We start from the raw sequence: 19,393 nt of genomic DNA, 5'->3' as shown, positions 1-19,393 counted from the left end.
CCACATAAAAACAAAGATGTTGTGTCCTCTGAAAACTAAAAAATAAATAAATATTAAAAATTCTCTCTCTCCCTCTCTCTCTCTCTCTAAAAAAAAAAAATTCTTCAATTAAATTTTTAACTCAGAGAAAGCACTATATTTGATTTTCCTAAACAATGAATCAACTTAAATCAAGCCTGAGTTTTCAAATTAAGTAATATAAAAATTCTAAGGAGTCAGGTTGTTACTGTTTTAAAGCCAACCTGGTGACCCACATCCTAGGTGACTGTAGTCATCAAACTAGCCAAACAAAATTGAGTAGTGGAGGCTTTTTAAACACAGATTTAAAGTACAACAAACTAAGTAAACTCTAGGTGCCATCAAATGAGTGCTGGGACTCATGACTTAATGGCAAGCCTGCCCTAACACCACTGGTTAGATGAAGTATCTCATTGTCCCAGAACTTTCACTGTTACCACTGATTACTCCTGGGGTATTGTTCAGTGCAGCAGGGCAAGAGATAACTCATTGACTCCCTGAAGGTACAGGTGATGGATTTTAGATCCCTGGCTGCATTCAGAAGGCATGAAAGCTCAGCGTATTGATGGGGGAATTCATTAGCCACCCACTCCACAGAATCATATGCTTAGATCCTGGTGCTGTCACCACTGCTGTTTCTACTTGTTAGTGTTTCACTGATAGATGGCAGAGGTGAGTGTATAACTGGATTAGCCTCAAAGCTAGTACTGACAGCCAGACCTGATGTTTCCTGGCCTGAGATGACACCATTAGAGTCCAGAATCACTTAAAGACAGTTAGATAAGCCCTGTTGATTTGACAAAGCTAACCTTCATCCTGAAATCAATTCATACACAAGATAACAAGCCATGATTGGCAATTAGGTCTCCTATTCTATTTTTGACTCCTTAGTTAACCTCAGCAATTCAGTTTATTTTTCCCCACTCTATTTTCCATAAAGGGGAAGATAACATTATTATTCATAACTACTATTACCATCACTTACCACTAATATTGATCGGCAAAGTACCAGGTACAGGACATTGTGGGAGAACTTTGTTTACATTATATTATAGGAGCTCCCAAAGACTCAGGAGGTAGTCACTATTAATATCTTCATTTTATAAATGAAGTAACTAATGCTTAATGAAGCTAAAGAATTTTCCCAAGATAGCACTGCTAATAAACGGCTGAATGGGCTTTCAAATCTAGTTCTGATTCTTAATTACGATTCCACTCCTAATGAAAGTTTCAGGTAGAAAGTATAGTGGTGATAATTTTAATCCAGTGCCTATTTGGATAACATGAGTTTATATGGAATTTGGGGGATGTGAAGAAGATTAACATCTAGAAGGTAAATGAACATCATACATTTGACTGTTTTAAAGGTAAAATCATTACTGATTGTTGAGATATTCTCAATGTACACAGACGAGGGGTGTCAGAATTTGGCTGATGGACCCTGAAGAAGGAACACACCAGGTGAAAATACAGCATGATTAAAATATCAAAGGAGGGCAGGACCCTGACCCCAAGATGGCGGCGCCCTGCGAAGTGGCCGCGGCAACCTCCGGCGAAAGTGATGGCGGGGGTGGGGGTTTTGGATCCTGGCTGGACGGACGGTTGGAGGCGCTGGGAGTGGACCAAGCCGTTTACGGTTCCTACATCCTTGGTGTCCTGCAGGAGGAGGAGGAAGAAGAGAAGTTGGACGCTCTGCAGGGTATCCTGTCTGCTTTTCTGGAAGAAGATTCACTCCTTAATATCTGCAAGGAGATTGTGGAGCGATGGTCTGAAACTCAGAATGTTGTCACCAAAGTGAAAAAAGAAGACGAGGTACAGGCCATTGCCACCCTCATTGAGAAGCAGGCGCAGATTGTGGTGAAGCCCAGGATGGTGTCGGAAGAGGAAAAACAGAGAAAAGCTGCCCTGCTGGCCCAGTATGCTGATGTAACAGATGAAGAGGATGAAGCAGATGAGAAGGATGAATCGGGTGCCACCACGATGAACGTTGGTTCAGATAAATCTCTGTTTCGAAACACCAATGTAGAAGATGTCCTCAATGCTCGGAAATTGGAGAGAGACTCACTTCGGGATGAGTCCCAAAGAAAGAAGGAACAGGACAAGCTGCAGAGGGAGAGAGACAAACTAGCCAAGCAGGAGCGCAAGGAAAAGGAAAAGAAAAGGACACAGAGAGGGGAGCGAAAGCGATAACCCTGGCCTGTTCAATTCTTCCCCTGCTTCAAGAACTTGATGAAAAGGAAAACTGGCTTTGCAAATGTGTATTTAAGAGAAATGAGAAAACATTGCATAGTTCTTTCCCAAGGCATTTCCCTTTTGTTTACATGGTCAAAAGGAAAATCACAATCACTTTTAATTACAAAAATGTGCCATGTTTTGCTGATGTGGATGATCAGATAATTAATGTCTGTACCAAAGAGCTGCAATTGGGGCAATCTTTATATTTTAATACTGAAGTTCTGTGCTCCTTTTGGCTCCTTTTTTATAAAATGTCTTCCCTCACCTAATTTTCCTTGAATAAATAGGATTCAGAAAGCTAACAGGGTTTTCTTCTGGGAGAAGAAACATGACCGTTCCTCTGAGATGAAAAGTGCAAGTATAAATTACTTCAGAGGTAATATTTACTCCTAAGTGTAGTATAGTTTTATGGCTGATATATAAAGCTAATCAGGAAGCTGTAATTCCAGCTCCTGGGGAGGCTGAGGCAGGAGGATTACAAGTTGAGGCCAGTTTGGGCAAATTAGTGAGACCAGTCTCAAAAAAAAAAAAAAAAAAAGGCCTAGAGACTCACTGCTGGCTTCAATCCCCAGTGCTGCCAAAAAGAAAAACTAATGAAAAACCCTACTTGGATTGGATTTTATGTTACATGACAGAAAACGTAAGAAAGTGGGAAGAAATTATTTGGAGTGTGTTTAAGATCTGAGATCTTTTTTAAAGAAAATTTCAACTGATGGGATAAAGTATCTAAGATAGTTAAATATTTTTCTTCATATAGGCTGTGACATTAAGAAGGATGTGTCAATATTGAGTGCAACATTATCATTGTTAAGCTAGATTCATTTTTTTTTTATAATCATGAATTCTCTTGAATGCCAGTAGAAATTTTAACCCCAATTTTCCCTAAAACATGACTATTAAGACCTGGTAACTCCTGATTAGAGAAACTGGAGGAATTGCCCTTTTAAAGAAACACTGGAAATCTTGCTAATATAAAAAATACTTAAAAGAGTGTACATAGTAGGTGCTTAACAAATTTATTGAATGAATGAATGGGAAAATTGCCTGGGAGAGTCAAAAGTGAGCAAGAACTTTCCATTTCTACCTTTTTCACAAGCCACATTCAATTATAAATAAGGCTCTTCTCTACTTGACTTCAGGCAGTAGTAGACCGTCCAGAAGCCTAAAGAGCATTTTTCTCTCATAAGACAAAGTAGATATTTTATACCACGAGTCAGCAAACTACCAACTACAGGGCAAATTTGGCCATCTTTTTTTGTATGGTACAAACTAAAAATGTTTTTTACATTTTCAAGAGGGTATAAGATAAAGAACACATGATAAAACCTGAATTATTTACTGTTTAGCCCTTTCAAGAAAGTTTGCTGACCTTTGTTTTATATCATTAACTATGAGATTAACAAAAACTTTTATCTTTGTGCAGAAGGTTGAAAATAAAAAGCATGGTTAAAGAAAAGGAAATTATGTTACCTCTTCATAAAGTCCTCTAACCATGGCATTGCAAAAATAACGACATTTTTAAAAAAATAAACTTTATTTAAGTCACAAAAAAAAAAAAAAATATCAAAGGAAAGAATTAGCGAATGTGTTCTCAAGTTAGTGAGAGGTTCAGTTTGACCAAATAACTGACATGAGAGAGGAAAAAAAAAGCAGAAAATGTGGACTAGAGCACATGTTTCACGGGTGAGGATTTATGATTCAAATTCTAGCTCTGCCTCCAACTAGCTCTATGGCCATGAATGAATTACTTGTTCTATAAAATGCAGATAGTAAAAATAATGCCACCTTGTTAAGTTGATGTGAATATTTACAATAGCATATATGAAAATGCCTAATGAATATCAGCTTGAGTAGATGATCAATAAATAGTAGCTGTAGCTTTTGTTTTTGTTTTGTTGTTTTGCTTCCCAAGGGCTTCAGAGGTTTTAGAGTGTGGAGAATTTCAGTGCCACACGGATGATAGATTAGTTTTGAAAGCCAGGGGAAGACATTGCAAGTTTTGGAATGAAAGACAAAATACCCAAAGCTTAAATTTTAGAAAGATCATTTTGGCTCTGCTGAAAGAGTGCTTTTGATAGGGCACAAGGAAAACAGCAAGCTAACAGGAGGTCCCTGAAAAGTGTTTTTTAAAAATTTGCTGGGCGCAGTGGTGCACACCTATAATCCCCGTGGCTCGGGAGGCTGAGGCAGGAGGTTTGCAAGTTCAAAGCCAGCCTCAGCAATGGAAAGGTGCTAATGAGATAATTCAATGAGCACCTGTTTCTAAATAAAATAAATAGGGCTGGGGATGTAGCTCAGTTGTTGAGTGTCCCTGAGATGAATCCCCTGTACCTGCCCTTGCCAAAAAAAAAAAAAAAAAAAAAAAAAAGATTTATTCAATGATGATAACCCCAGGAAGGTAACACAGATGAAGTCAAAGGACATTTTAGAGATAGACTCAATAGGCATTGCTAGCTAGCTGGATGGAAAGAGAGAAATGAGAAATGCCTATACTGGGAAGGTTATGACATCATAACAATAAAATAGGGGATGCATGAGAAACACAGAGTTTGTAAGGTAAGAGTCTCACCTTGGTGATACAAGATAGAAGAAGTCAGCCCTTTGAGACATCTGATTGGAAATGTATAATAAATTCAGATGAGCGATCAGCACTATCAGTAGGGACTAGAGAATTCACTGCATGGCAGTGACAGTGAAAGCTTTGAGGATTGTTAAGATCTCCAGAGAGATAAATGAATAGGAATTTGGGAAATATATAAATAAATTTACAAGATGAAGGAGGAAAAGGTGAGCTAAAAAGAAATGGCTGGAGGGGAGGAGATGACCTATATAGTTAAGTCTTACAGAAATCAAAGGGATTGAGAGAGATTTTCAAATCTAGTAGTCGTACAGCTATCTTTTCATACCTTTTTAGTCACACCTCTTTTATGTGCTATGGCTTTTTGTCTTTACTGGCAGTTATTATTATAGCATGCATTCTTCGTCATTCCAGTCTGCTCATCAGAATTCTGCATTTCTTCCCTTCTTGGTTGTCATGGGTGTTTCCAACCCAGAGTCAGAGGTTACAGTTTCTAATCCCATTGCTGCTACCAACTGACAGTGACCCTGTGCAAACAGTGGAGATGTGGATACTGTTCTGACAACCTCACAGGATCAAGGGGAAGATCAAATGAGAGTGTGCATGCAAGTAGGCCCTGTCACCATTGAAAGATCTAAAAAATCAATAAGATTGTTTTTTCATAATAATATTGGTACACCTACAGAAGCTCTTGGTGCTATAGGGATTGTGGTTGCAGACTGGGACATGAGGATCAAAGAGATGCTGACATAGTTCTAGTTTACAACAGCAAGTTTGGCAACCAGGCAACTGGAAAATCAGAGCCAAATGCAAATGGTTCAACTGTTGAACCCCATGAGCTGCTGTGGTCCTTAAATGATGTCCTCCTCTGGTACGGTACATCTCTCAGATCAGAAACGTCATGTGTTACAGCTTAATTTTGGGGAGGACAGTTTGGATTTATTGTAATGCTGAGGTTCCCTGAAGAACAAATCCCCTGGCACCAAGGATCATGTACAGTCAGGGCCAGAATTTAATTACCCTTATCATTATCTGAGCTTGGATAGTTACAAATGCTTCTAATGGTCATAAATTATCTAGTGCTTTATTCAAGGCAAACTACTCTGCTTAGATTACTAAGCCTTTTGGAAATAACTCCACTGGTTGACTTTTCATGGTTAAAAAAAAAATCTATATTCCTATCTACTGGTATTTTAATCAGCTTTTTCATTATTGTGACCAAAATGCCTGACAAGTATAATTTTGAAGAGGAAAAGTTTATTTGGAGAGCACCACAGATGGCCAGCTTCATTGTTCTGGACCTAATATGTCACAGTACTTCATGAGGGAAGGGTCTATTGGAGGAGAGCTGCTCAACTCATGGGAGAGTTAGAAAGGATAGTGGGAGGCACACAGGGAAGATGTAGGACAAGCCCCCAGTGATCCACCTCCTCCAGCCATGCCCCACCTGCCTATAGTTACTACCTAGTGGATCCACTCAAACTAGAATGGAATGATCACTTTACACTTCCCAGAATCTAATCTTTTTCACCTTCAGATAGCCCCATGTTAACAAGAACTTTGGAGGAACATATCACACCCGAAGCATAATATTCTTCCCCTGGTCCCCCAAAGCTCATGTCTATCTTATGATTCAAAATGCTTTTAGTCTATCTCCAAGAGTTCCATAGCCTTGATAGTTCTAGCATTGCTCAAAAGTCCAAGTTCAAATTCTCATCTGAGATTCAAGGTAAAATATTTGTAAAAATCAAAAGTAAGTTACATATTGCTAATACTCGGTGGCACAGAGTAAACATTTCCACTTCAAAAGGGAGAAAGAGGGGCAGAGAAAGGAGTGCAGCCCAAACAAGACCAAAACCCAGCTGGGCAAACAGGTCCCCTAACTCCACATACAGCATCTAGGACACATGGTGGGGAGATGTGCTTTCTAAAGGTCTTGGACCGCTTAGCCCCCTTGGCCTTCCTTGCAGCATGGCTTTCTTTGCAGCTAGCAGTTTTTCTTGGCAGACAGTCTAGGTTTCTGGCATCTCTTAATTCCTGGGGACTGCATTCCAACATCAGCTTCACCTTTACAGCTTCATGCATTATCCTACCAGTGGAAGCCCACAGGAACACCGACCTTGCTATACTTTCCCTGGTCTCTCAGACATTCCTTTGAAATCTTGGTGGAAGCTTCCATGAACCCTAACTTTAACATCCAGCACTCCTACTGAATCATGGATGATGAAAAGATACGTTGCCAGCTTGTGCAATATGTGGGCTTCCTAAAATCATGGCTACAGCAGCCTCTGAATGCCTGCAGGGATTATCATAGGCAAATAGCTTTTTAAATTTCCCTGTGCCAGGCTAGAATTCCATCATCTCTTCTCAAATGAACGTTATCTTCTGTACCCTGGAGCCTGTAGTGGGTATGCTTTTGCAAATTCCTGAGGTTCCTAATGTCTCTGTGCAAAGTACTCAGCATCTCTTTGGGGGCAGTAATCTCTTCAACACAAACAACTTCCTGGTATCCAGCTTAACATGAACTCTGGGAAAACTGGAAGTATAGCTCTGCTTTTTGATCCCAATTCTCACAGTACACCTGTCTTAAATCTGCCAACAATATCCATGCCACTGACTGTGCTGCCTTGAAATTTTCACCACCATATTAATTAGTTCATCTCTTTTAAATGCAACCTCACATAAAGTCTCAGGATATGGGAAAAATTTATCCAAGCTCTTTGCCAGAATATAACATCAGTGGCCTCTATTCTCATTCCCAGAAGAGTTCTCATTTCCCTCTGACATCTCATGAGCAAACTCCACACTCCTATCAGCATTCTGGTTTTCTGAGCTCCCACCAAAATTGACTATTGAGCTCTCTACTTACAACATTTTAAAGCATTTGCAGCCTGTGTCTCTAAAATTTTAAAAAATCCTTTCTGCAAACTATTTCTAAAGGCTTCTGAACCACATGGTCAGGTTAATCACAGCAACAACCCTACTTCTTAGCATCAATTTCTGTTTTAGTCAGCTTTTTTTTTTCATTTTTGTAACCAAAATACTTGAGAAGAACAATTTAGAGGAGAAATTGTTTATTTGGTGCTCACTGTTTCAAAGGTCTCAGTTCATAGATGGTCAATTCTATTGCTCTGGACCTGAGATGAGGCATTACATCATGGGGGAATGGCCTAGCAGAGGAAATCTGCTCAGGCTCATGGTGGGGGCAGGAAGCAGAGGGAAGACATAGGGCAGATATACCCTCTAAGGGCATGCCTTCAGTGACCCACCTCCTGCAACCATGCCCCGGCTGCCTATAATTAATACCCCGTCAGTCCATTCAAACTAGGATGGACTCATTAGGTTACAGATTTTAATCTAATCATTTCACCTCTGAATACTCCTGCATTAACTGGAGCTATGGGGGAATGCCTCATATCTAAACTATAAGAGATTGCCTGTGTAATTTTGCAATCATTTCTGTGTTTGATGATTTATTTGTTGCCCAGATAGTATGCCAGCCACTTGGTATGGATCAGCTCATTTAATCTTTACAATACTGATCAACCAAAGGGATTAGCTCTATTGTACAGGTGCAGAGATCAAGGCTCAGAGGATTGATAACAATTTGTTAAAGGAAGGAATGAGGACTAAGATATTGCTAATTTGATTCCAATGTCATAAATATAGGTATGTACTTCTTTTGATAATCACCTTTTCAATTCAATGTAATAATAGGCAGTATGGATTGAATAGGGTGAATTTAGTAGGACCTCTGAGTTTTTCAAAAGCCCATTCTGCTAAAAATGTGAAATAGGGGATCAGCAGACATAGCTCAGTGTTTAAGCCCTGTATAGCATGCACCAGGCCCTGTGTTTGATCCTCAGAAATACACACACACACACACACACACACACACAAAATAATACAGCAAAGTATTTTGGCTAAAGCAAAATATATAACTAGAACCAAGTCATTTTCTTTTTTGATTCGGAAGATACTTCCTTTTATATTACATTTGTTTGTTTCCCAGTATTTGTTTTCTCCTTCACAATGACATCAATCAACCCAACTATCCCTAAACTACTTTCTTAAATATCCCTATATAAAAGGAATAGATTGGCTTGGAGACTAATCTAGGGTTCTGAATGCAGTATGGTAGATCAAGGAAAATTTACTTCCCAAATTTCAACAAAAAAAATCCTTTCAAATTCAGTGTATCTAAGCAGAAATTGTGGGATAAATGCAATTTCACATTTCAGTATATGATAAATGCCATAATGGAAATCTTCAAATACCCTCGCTGAAAACCCTAAACTATCTCAAATAATACAGAAATGCATTTTATCTCTCTGTAGTCAGCATTTAATTCTCTACATTTCTAATTTAAAGCTATATAGGAGTATCTTTACAGCAGACTTGACCTGCCATCCTCTGGTCTGTTAGCTTCTAATGTCTAGCGGGCATGGTGAGGTAAAAACATGAAGGGTAGGCCTTTGTACTAGAATTCACATGTATTGAAGTGGGAGCAATTCTGTTTAATTTGCTCCTGACTTGATGCCTAATTCCTGAGGTTAACGGGCTTTCATGTGTGCAACTTAGATCAGCAGTACTGGAGCTGGTTTTGTTGCATGGCTAAACATCAAAGTTCAAATTCAATATGAAAGTGTGAAAGAGGAAAATGAGTTTTGGTATGATGTGCAAATGATGTAGTTTCCCAGAACACTGCAGATATACAATGAATGAGCCTCAAAGCCCAGCTACCATTTAAAAGAAGACAGAAGTTGCTAGGAGGCTTAGTTGAGAAGAGATGCAGGAACATGTAGCAAGGAGTCCGATGTGGCAAAATTAGTTTAGGTCAAAGGCAGCTGGGAGGAATAGAATTCACAAATTAAAAATTAACAAGACCAGCAGAGATTAGTAACCTATTTTAGTGAAAAGCATTTGTGCATTTGTTCAACCAGCTATGATAACCACGATAAACAAACTCCCTATCCTCATGGAGTTCACATCCACTGGAGACATCCTAGTAAGGGCAGTGAGGACCCAAGCTGATGGTACTTTACAACTACATAACAGTGTGTGTGTGTGTGTGTGTGTAATTTTTTCCATTAATTTACTAATTAATAAACCAGGAGACTCTCCATCAAACTTATTTCCACCTTTGGGATTTTTCTCTATTCCCCACATTTCCATATTACCTCTCCTAGCTTTATGATAAAAACCAACAGACCCAAGGCCCCACTCTTACCAGCGGGTGCTCCTGTTAGCACCTTGAGGACCACTACAGTTTGTTTTCAGCATCAAAATGAAACACAAAGGAATAACATCCTCGCCTTCAATTCTGGTTCTCTTTTCTTTAATATGACTGTGGCTGTTCCTGGGGTTCTGGTTTGTAATTGTGTAGAGTTTCTTCTGAACACCTGTCTATATTTCACATATAGCAAATTGCTGGAGGCATAGAAACCGTGCTAACAGAAGAAGAAAACACAACCCCCCTAATCAACCAAGTGAAAACCCGCCCTGCCTGGGAGACAGACCACACTATTTCTGGCTTACTTTCCTAGCCTGCCTACACTGCACATGTATATGTCAACCTAGTAACATTCCCTCCTTGCCCCTTCATTCATGTCATCAGCTTATGTGGTGACAGTATTAGTATGAATTAGGTTCTTGCCTTTACTTAGCAGAATGCTACAAGAAACAGAATGGAACCACATGCTTCCCTTTGAATCACACCCAAACACTGCAAAACACGGATTATGCACTTCCTGCTTCAAGCTGTGTGTGTGTGTTAAACACATGCAAACATTGGACTGAAACACAGACACAGTAAGACAGATCTGGAGGAAAACCATGCAAGTCATTTTCTTTCATTTCTCTGCATCTCCATCTTTTATTTAAGCTACGTCTTAGCATAGATTTGAAGAATATTTTGCAGTGGTTTTCCAAAGAGCAGTTAGATGTGTCTCATCTTAATTTGGGTGTTCACCACATCCTAATATACCTCATTTGGAAACTTAATTAACTCTTTCCACTAGATATGACTGCCAATTTATGAGAAAAAAAAGATCCACTTTACATAATGGAAAGAGCAATCAGAGGAGGCATGACAGGGATGTTTTCTCAGTGTTTTTGCAAATAGCTGCTTTGTTAAAAATCTTTGATATTCTTACTATGTTCACAAAGAATTTCCCTATTGTATAAATCCAAACTTAACCGCAATACCACACTTCTCTCTGAGCTGTGAAGATTGAACTCTAGTTTCTTTCTGTAAAGAAACAGCTGACATTATCAAACAACGAGTCGACTCCAAAGGCTGTGTATGTGGTTGTACATGATGTGAGTTGTCCAGAAGGGCCATGTGTGTACTGTGACGTCTTTATATGTTAGGGGCTGAGAGCACAGGATTCACACAGAGCAGTTAGTTTCACACAGGAAGAAAAATGTGTGTGTGTGTATTTAAAAGTTAAACACAACACTGTTCTATGAACTCAAAACTACTGCTGACCCCTGCTGACCACCAAGAGCCAAGTTGTAAACATGAACTTAGAATTTCTGGGCTTTGAATATCTAGCCACTGCTTTTCTCACATCACCTTCCGGAAACAAATTTTTTGAGTAAGTCTGACGTCATCCATAATGAAGCCACCATTCTGTTTGCTTCTGTCCTTAGGGGACTTTGAGATTTGAATCTCTCCTAGGGGGACTTTCTGCTGTTCTGGATGAGCCAGCTGCACCATTCCCACTGGCCATGAACCAGATGCGCACAAGTGGATTGCTGAGCATATGCAGGGAAGCTGCTTGAGAGCAGCTAAGAAATGGAGCTCTTTCAGTAGCCCAGAACTCCCTCCTTCCTGCTCTGTGCACAACATAGCGAGAATAAACACCTTCCTTCTTTCTCTCTCCCAAGTGGCTGAGGATATGGCTGCGTACAGAGCTCACTTCTTCCAACTAATTCCAACCATGACATTTCTAATCTTAGAGCACAGTGTGTCTCTTGATTTTGTTCATTAGGGTGCCTAGCTAATATCCCTTGGGTCTCATATAACACTCAAAATATATTATAAAGTACATCTATTTTGTACACAAATTGATGTTTACAGTTTCTCTTAAAGTTAGAAGGTTTGACTCTACTGGGCCCGTGCTCTGGGTAGCATCATTGGTCAACCAGAGATGAGATGTCATTGCCTTTTTTTTTTTTTTTTTGGAATATGCCCTACTCTCCACCTATGCCCTTGGTAACTGCACAATTCCTTCATCCATCTCCTGGCCAAAGACATTTAATTTTTGTGGCTCCTCCTGCGTAAAAGTTGTGTTACCAAGCAGTTTGGTGTCATGCCTTGGCACATTATGAAGGAAGCAGCATTGTCAAAGTCACAACTATTTTTAATACTTTGTTTAGAAGAGCTAAAATTTAACATTTACATTACTATCCTACAGGTACGTATATTCCTACTCAAGCACTAGGGCTGCTAGATTCAGATCTGGTATCTTGTTATGGAGTATAACACTTTAAATGATTCTAACTCAATCATTCAGTGTGTGTGTACTTTTTAAAAGCCCTTTCAAATTGAACATAGTGCTATCATTTATAGATGAACATTTTATCAATTTTTCTGGGAAAAGTTGGGTAACATTCTACAACATGACATTGAATACGATATGCATGAAAGAATACCTTCTCTAGATTTTATTTCATAACCTCACAGTATTGGTGTGTCATGGTTTTCTTGACTGTTTTCTAATGAGGAGTATTCACAGGAATCTCTGATTCTTTAGCACTTCTCTGAGAGGAGCTGTCTGCAGGTGTGCATTGGAGAGCTCTGAGCTCTGACAGAAGCATGGAAGAACACCACTGTCAATCGGGGTTTCCTATTTGAGGGCTTTGAGCTGTCTCTGTTAAAATACTTCCAATGCTTCCTCTGGGGATTACTTTGCCTGCTCCATTCCTCAGATAGTGAAGAGTTTCTTTTCCCCCACTTCCTGGCAAATTTTACCTGATTTTTTTTTTTTTTATTGCTTCAGGCCATTGCTTCAAGTCATATCATCTTCTGAGACTATGAATAATTTGTTCCCTTCAATTATATTGTTACCTTGAAGGTATTTATAGGCTGTGATCACGTCCCCTGCAGTCATTGCTTTGGTAGACTTTATAAATTTAGCTCTCACCACCTCTCCTCATGTTTTATCTTCTCGCCTTTGTGCCATTCCTTTCTTGTGTGCCTATCTTTGTAGCAGCTCTGATATTTCAATATCCTTCCTAAACGAGGGAGGTCAGAATAGCACATCATATCCCAGGTATAGCTGTGGGTATCTGATTTCAGAGAGGGAGGAATCAAGGGAGAGGATTACCTCAAAATTGAGCTTCATCTATTTTGTGACTCAGAAAAATAGACAAAATGATAGAGAAAGCTCACAGGGCACTGTCAACATGTTTCCATATATTTTAACATACTGCTCGAATAATCCGAGAAGCTTAAGGGAGAAATTATTTTTCTGAGAAGGAAATTTTGCTTCCATTAACTGCTGGCATCTGTCCTTTAGAGAAAGATTTTCTTTAAAAATCCAGACTTCAAATAGAGTTATATAATAAGATGGGTGTTTGTTTTTTCCCATAGTACACAAACTCTTAAACCTATGTTATTATTATTATTCCTATTTTTGTGGGTTAAAATGAAAACGAAAAAAACAGCATTCAACATTTCATTTTAGAAAGAACAAGTCAATTGCCATATATACCAGCTTAGCCCTTGCTTTACATTTCAGTCTGGGTCTTTCAGTACGGCATTGCATCAGTGTGGCAAATTGAGAATGATCTCAGGGGGCACTGCAAAGATCATGGCTCAGTTTAACACTCTAGTGCCATGAATCTAGTGCCAAATGTTTTTTTTCTTGTTCACACATATTAGAAAAAAAATAAGCATACATCAGTTAAACATATGCATATATGGTTATATGGATATAGCACACAAGTTTACTTTACAAAATATATAGAAACATCAGAGATATACTTATTTATGCATTCATTTCATTCATTTATGTGATATTAAAGATTGGACCCAGGGGCACTCTACCTCAGGTTCACATTCCCAGACCTTTTTATTTTTTAGTTTGAGACAGTATCTCACTAAGCTGTTGAGGCTGGCCTCAAACTTGAGATCCTCCTACCTTAGCCTTTCCAGCAGCTAGGATTACAGGCATGCAGCACAGTACCTGGCTAACAAACATCAGAGTTTTATTTTATTTTATTTTATTTTATTTTTAAATATTTATTTATTTATTAGTTCTCGGTGGACACAACATCTTTGTTGGTATGTGGTGCTGAGGATCGAACCCGGGCCGCACGCATGCCAGGCGAGCGCGCTACCGCTTGAGCCACATCCCCAGCCCAAACATCAGAGTTTTAAAAGATAAAAATAAACAAAGAGATTTTTCAGTATTTTTTTGTCCAAATCCCTATGAACCAATATTGCCATCCGCTGGGGATGCCCACCAAAACTTTTGAGATTATTGCTAAGGAGGGATTGCCATGGTGAAAGAGTTAGCCACCATTCTTAGAAGTTCCCAGTAGAAAGCCCAGCATCAGCCCTTAAATGCCAGAGAACAGTACCATAGGGAATACAGTTGACCATGGGAACCAAGGTTAGAAAATATTTGGGAAAAATTTTTGCATTTACTAAACATGTACAGACATTTTTCTTGCTATTATCCCCTAAACAATACAATATAATAACCATTTACATAGCATTTACATGATACTAAGTAATATAAGTAACCCAGAGATGATTTAGTACATACAAGAGAATGTGCACAGATTATATGTCCTTCACATAGGGGACTTGGACATCTGCTGATATTGGGGGTCCTAGAACCAACTGTGTTTAGTTCAAATGTTCACTGTAGATACGATGTTATGGAGGCCAGAGACTGGCAACCCCAAGGTTGAAGAGTCGAATAATGAGAAAGCTGGGGGTGAGTGACAGGTTCCAGTGTATATAAGGAAGAGCAGGCTTATAGTCAGCGGGAGTCTAAGGCAAATGAGGACTGAGTTCCTGGATGATATAGAGGAGAGGGTGAGGGGTCAATTGCCAACAGGTTGTCTTAAAGGTAAAATAGTCTTGCCTAAGTAATCACTTTCCTTTCATATTCCCTTTAGTATACTCTCTACACATTCCTTCTCTCTCTCTCTCTCTCTCTCTCTCTCTCTCTCTCTCTCTCTCCCACACACACACTCCTTTTCTCTTCTCGTCTTTCCTCTCCTACCTCCAACACCCCAACTTAAACTCCAAATCTTCTTACTTAATAACATCATTTTGTCAATAACACTGGCTCTGTAGTCAGGAAGCCTGAGTTCAGATGCTGACTCTGTGGCTTAAAAGCTGCCTGTTTCCTCATCTGTTGAAAACAGTCAAGTTCCATGTGGGTTCATGTGAGCATTAAGTGAGATGATGCCTTTGAAACCCTCAGCCCCTCAGCACACTGTCTGGTCCCATCCCAAGAGCCTTTAAATGTTATCTGTTATTGTCGTTATCTTTTATCATAATCTCTCCTAAAAGCTTTAACTGCGTTTCTCCACATCATTGCATTTTATTTTCTTAGCATGCCCCTGTGCTATAAGGAGAAAGACATTTTCCCAACCACTTTACTAACCTGTTTAGGGCCAAAATCAGTCCCAAATCCCAGGGGGGACTCCTGACCCAGTTTCCTATACCCAACAGTATTTCCTTTCTAGATGAGAGCAACAACTTACAACCTCATGAGACTGAGCAGGGAGACTCCATCATGTTCCTTCTCTTCCCATTTCCTCAAAACCTCGCCTCTCTGAGCATGGGAGCTCTTTCCTCCAGAGTTGTCCCCTGCCTGAGGTGACAGCAGTAGCAGGGTTAAAGCACTCTCCCTTCACAGACCTGACCTCTCAGCTATACAAGAGCCTGTGTTACAACCTTCACGACTTTGGCCCCTACCTGCTGGCCCTGCCCTCTCAGAGTGATCCCATTTTCTCCAGCTTTCGGTATCAGGGAGTGTTATTCGATGATAAGGGGCTTGCTTGCCTGTAGTTTATTGTGCCAGACTGAGAAACAATGAGTGTTCTGTCACGTTAGAGGGCATGTCAGCTGATTATGGGAACTCCGTATCAGAGAGAAGATCATGTGACAGGACTGCAACGGGGAGCTGCTTCCCTTCCCCAGAGAGTTATTAATGGGCCTTCATACCTGGGAGGACAGATTACTATGTCTGGGCGATGCGATAATTAGAGATATGTCACTTATCATAAGCAGAGGCCCAGCACCCAGGGCTTGCCGTTCTGTTACAAGCATGAGGCAAGCTCTATGTTCCAGAGACAAAAGCAAAGTGGAATTTGTTGTAGTGACCTTATGTGGGAAAGGTCATCTCCAAAACTGTCACCGATGGGCCTTGATTGACAAATGGTATTGAACAGAGGAAGAGTGTTTGGGCTGAGGAGCAGAAGAGCTCAGTTTTATTCCTAGTTCTGCCACCAGAGAGCTACAGGGTGTTAAGAGCCACCTAACTTGTGACTTTCAGGTTTTGATAGGACAAACACAGGAACTATAGATGCTTTACTTACCTCAAGAGGTTGAAACTTAAACATTACCTATTTCAAGATAGGAAGATGGAAACAGGATGTGTATGTGTTTTGAGGATAACTATACTTTTAAGCAGAAGAAAAAGAGCCAGTACCAAGAGAGAGACTGGCAAAGCCTGGGAGAAGACTTGGACAAAATTGGTCAAACTGGGGCTGGAGAAGAGAGGAAAGGGGGAGAGAAAAATAAAAGTGGAGATTTTTATATTAGGTTGCCCCTCTGATGGAGCAAGAAAGACATCAGGAATCAGATGATTTTAAGAAATGCTGAAAAGGAGAGTCAAAACAATCTGCACGTAATATTATTAAGCTTTTTGGTGAAGAATACTCTATGGACATCTGCTGCGAACAACAACATAGGTGCAATTAGGGACTTGAGAAAAATATAAAGCCTTGGGAATGACCTCTGTAGGGGTTCCCAAAGGAAGTCAACATGACAATAAGAATGTCTTATTCTTGGGGCTGGGGATGTGGCTCAAGCGGTAGCACGCTCGCTTGGCATGCACTCGGCATTGGGTTGGATCTTCAGCACCGCATACAAATAAAGATGTTGTGTCTGCCGAAAACTAAAAATTAAATAATAAAAAATTCTCTCTCTCTCTCTCTCTCTCTCTCTCTCTCTTAAAAAAAAATGTCTTATTCTCAGAATCAGAACAACTTGGGTTTGAACTTGAGTTAGATGGTCATGTGATCTATCTTTTCTTCCTCCAAGAGCCCTAAGCAGATGCTTATCACTTGCACCTATATCTTACAGGTCTGTTATTAAAATTAAGTGTGATCATATATGTAATGTGCGTATTACACATGCATTCAGCATATAAGAGCTTGTGATTAGTTCTGGGAAGTAGACATGATAGGACACAATGCAAAGAACATCCAGGGTTGCTAAGTGAGTTCCCCATGAGAAGCAGGGCTGTGTTGGTCCACCTGCTTACACAAGAATTAACTAAATGTTCTTTACAGGTATATACACACTTTCCTTTTAGAGTCCTATCAGTGATTTTCATGGCTCCTATTTCTCCTCTCCTGCTTCCCTTCCTGCTCATGGCCTTTACACAGAAGAGGGAGTGTTCTCAGGGCAGTGTGTTTCCTATTATGTTGAACTGATAGCAGTGGCACAAAAACTCAAGTGGGGAAACTTCAAGCTACAACTTCTTCCTGGCTGAGAAGGAAAAAAAAACTGTGGAGCTTTCACAGGTAGACCAGGTAATATGGCACCTGCGTCGGTATTGAACCACCTAACACAGAACAAACATGGCACATTGCATTCAAAGGATAGTCCAAGAATCAACAAAGGACCCGATTTTAGAGTCCTATTTTTCTGAGGCCATTTTTGGATTTCCTCTTTATGACATTTTACATGCTTGATGTGGATGATAACAAATGTGAACATTCATGGAAACCAATGAATTAGAAGAGGAAATTAACATAAGAGAGAAGAAGGCACATCACAAGAATCAATTAGATATACCTTCAAATAACTATTCATTCTTTTCATGAATATGTGCTAAGGGAGGCACAAACCCAAAACAAATATTTCATAATAATGCAAAACATAAACCTTGGGAACGGAGTGGCTTTTATTCCTGATTTAAAAAAAAATGTCTATTGTGTATTAAGAATTAACCAAGTGCCAGTGTGTGTATGTACATGAGTGTGTGCATCTGTTTTTGTTTTGTGACTTTCCCCCCTCTAATCCCCTTAGTGATCTCAAGCTAAGAAGTAAAACTCAGAGAGGTAAAGTGACTTGCCAAGATTTCTGCCAATTTGCAAATAGGTGAGACAAGATTTAAAATCCAGGTGTGCTTAGAGTCAAAGTCCACTAGGTTTCTTCTCCTTCCTGGGATTTTCTAATGCCTACACAATCTTCTCCTTAAAGCACTCTGCTTCCACATCCTTTTATTCTGTGGCATACTTAAATTATACTGACCACCAGACAAGAAGGTGGTAAGCTGAATCTGAGATATGGTTTCATCAGCTTTTCCTCTCTTGCACATGAATGGATCCTACCTTTATCAGCAAGAGGAAAAAGCCAGTGTCAGTCTTTGGGGAGACTATGGGTGTTCACTCGGTACAATTTTGGGATTTATAACCTCCTCACAGAACCTAAAATTTTTCCCAAGGAAGAATTAATACTCTATAAAGGTACGGCTTGTCTCACCTTAAAATTAGGAAAGGGGTGTGAATCTGAATCTATCTATAAATGCTGATTCGCAGGATAAAGGAGAAACAAGGTTTTTCACCAAATATCTAATTTGTGCAAGGTGATCTATTTTGTCCTAAGTAAATAGTAAATTCAGTTAGAGAATGCATTTAAGCATTTAGGAGTATTTTACTCTATTCAGATATTGCTTCTGCCAGAAATTTGGCCATTTTTGTATCATTTAAGATTATGGATATCTCTATTTCAGAAGACAATCGATTGTCTGGTGGACATAGCAAATTGTGGACCATAATAAGTGTAGTCCAGACCCCAAAATAAGTGAGCATCTCCCTGCCTTCTCACTGATGAATTCCTGCTATGTGTTACTACACATAATAATCTAGGGAGCTCACGTCAGAAATATACCACTTTTTAATTTTTAACTTTTATTTTTTCTGCTGTTAAATTGTCTTGGCCAACTCACAAAATCCAGAATTCTTAGGTCTTAAGTCACTGCCTACCCAAACTGCAAAAGAATCAATTAAAATTGCATCTTGAATGTTAATACCAAGAAAAAACAATTGACCAGCTAGAAAAATCACCATAAACACAATTCTATACATAGTAAGTCAAGGAAAAAAACATTTGAATTTGTCAATAAGTATCTCTTCTCTAATGTGATGTGTCTTTCCAAGGGAGTTTGTACAACAGTCAGGTTTTATGCTCATTTATCATTTTCTAGAACGTATTTATCAATAAAACTTTCAGAAAGCTCTTATTAATTTGGTAAATTATGTAAAGTATCAGATCATTTCTGGCTTTCAAGAGTCAGATAC

At 39.4% G+C, this 19,393-nt stretch overlaps 1 protein-coding gene and 1 pseudogene across 16 annotated transcripts in view; both read left to right on the top strand.

The window, feature by feature from the left end:
- Nrxn3 (neurexin 3) overlaps positions 1-19,393 on the top strand; it is a 1,484,695-nt gene that overhangs the window by 1,128,392 nt on the left and 336,910 nt on the right. The window lies entirely within an intron of this gene.
- Positions 1,522-2,793, top strand: LOC113196886 (coiled-coil domain-containing protein 43 pseudogene; annotated as a pseudogene).

The sequence above is a fragment of the Urocitellus parryii genome, chromosome 6, assembly GCF_045843805.1.
Source record: "Urocitellus parryii isolate mUroPar1 chromosome 6, mUroPar1.hap1, whole genome shotgun sequence".
NCBI classification, from domain to species: Eukaryota; Metazoa; Chordata; class Mammalia; order Rodentia; family Sciuridae; genus Urocitellus; species Urocitellus parryii.
Note: the sequence above shows the minus strand (reverse complement) of the source record. Positions and strands in the feature narration are given on the sequence as shown.